The sequence below is a fragment of the Artemia franciscana genome, unplaced genomic scaffold (assembly GCF_032884065.1).
Source record: "Artemia franciscana unplaced genomic scaffold, ASM3288406v1 Scaffold_5783, whole genome shotgun sequence".
NCBI lineage: Eukaryota > Metazoa > Arthropoda > Branchiopoda > Anostraca > Artemiidae > Artemia > Artemia franciscana.
This window is the reverse complement of record NW_027066107.1, coordinates 3,111-4,665: the sequence shown is the minus strand read 5'-3', so window position 1 is coordinate 4,665 and position 1,555 is coordinate 3,111.

Genomic DNA, 1,555 nt, shown 5'->3' with positions numbered 1-1,555 from the left:
AAGCCAAAAACTGCCATGTCACTGCCTTTGTTGACGTATTTACATATGTATTTGATTGCCTTTACGGAGTTACAGTATTCAACGTTTATGTGTGCATTAAATGTTTTTGATAATAATGGGGAATATGGAACAACCCACTGGTTATTTACTTTGATGGTGGTACCGTTACGCTCCTTTATTATTGCTGTTTTACCGCCATCTTCTTCTATATTTTGGGTTACCATCATTGCCAGTAATTATGTTGGGTACTAAAAGTCGAGGATATTGCATTGTGCACCTTCTTTTGGCCATGCATTGTGAATTTTCGTTCAGTGCACTGCAAGGTCCATGTATCGTATTTTTCACAACAATATCATATAACCCCTTATCGACATTTTCATTAGGTATTTCAGCGGAAATCACATCATCAATTTCACTAGAAGCAATTTTATAATGTAGCCAGATTATTATATGTGCGTGTGGCAATCTCCGTTTTTGCCATTCCACTGAGTACATCCAGCATCGCACTGACCCAAACACTTCAAGTTTTACTATCTAGTTTATCAGTGATTTCAACTTTTGCCGGAAGACACGGGCCGTAATGTTTTGTCTATGAACCGCCGATTGTCCTTGAAGTAAAAGCTGCTGTATCTCGTCCCAAGATTGATTACATGTAAATGTAATAAATAAATCTGGACGACCATAGAGACGAACATACGCAATAGCATCTTGAGCATATTCATGCATATGACGGGGACTGCAAGCATATGACGAAGGTAAAATCGTTAATCTTCCAACGTTTGTGGTATTACCGTCATTTACAACTGCATCTCGCAAATGAATGTATTGTTCAGAGCGGAGCTTGATCTGATTCAGACGGATATATAGCAAACGTTCTGATTCAATTTTCGCATACATATCAACGATGTATTGGTGAAACAATTGACGGCATTTTAAAATATAATTGTCTTCATCCTGCCGAATCATTAGTCTATAGGAATAATAATGCATTGCACTGCATTTCTGATTCATTTCTTTGTTAGTGGCTGGATTTATCAATTTAATATTAAAGTGATAGCCGTCGGCTCCATCCCAAAAAATGATAGGATATTGTAGGGCATTGTAGCATCGATGAGTCTCAGCAATTCTTACCAACTGAGCGTTTCGCTTGTGAAGAATAATATCTCGAGGTAAAAACTGATCACCGACCATAACGATTGTCACTTCATCGATAGTTGGAGCATTGTATCTACGCACATGTTGGCCAGGAGGCGTTTTGTCAGCGGGAACAATTTTATGCATATCAGTAGGCATCAAATCGATGGCTGTTTTGAACAGACGCACAAAATTATTATTTTCGCGGAAAAGATGTTGTAATTGGGAAACGATTGTCCTTTCAACGTCGGGAGAAATTTCGCAACGTGCATTCAATTCAGAATTTCTATCACTGATGAAATACAATTGTAAAAATTTATGATTCTCGCCTGAGAATGGTAGAAGGGACCCTGCTTTATGATAAATTTGCCCTTTTACTTTGAAAGTAGGCATAAATTGATCTGGATTTTCGATTTGGGCA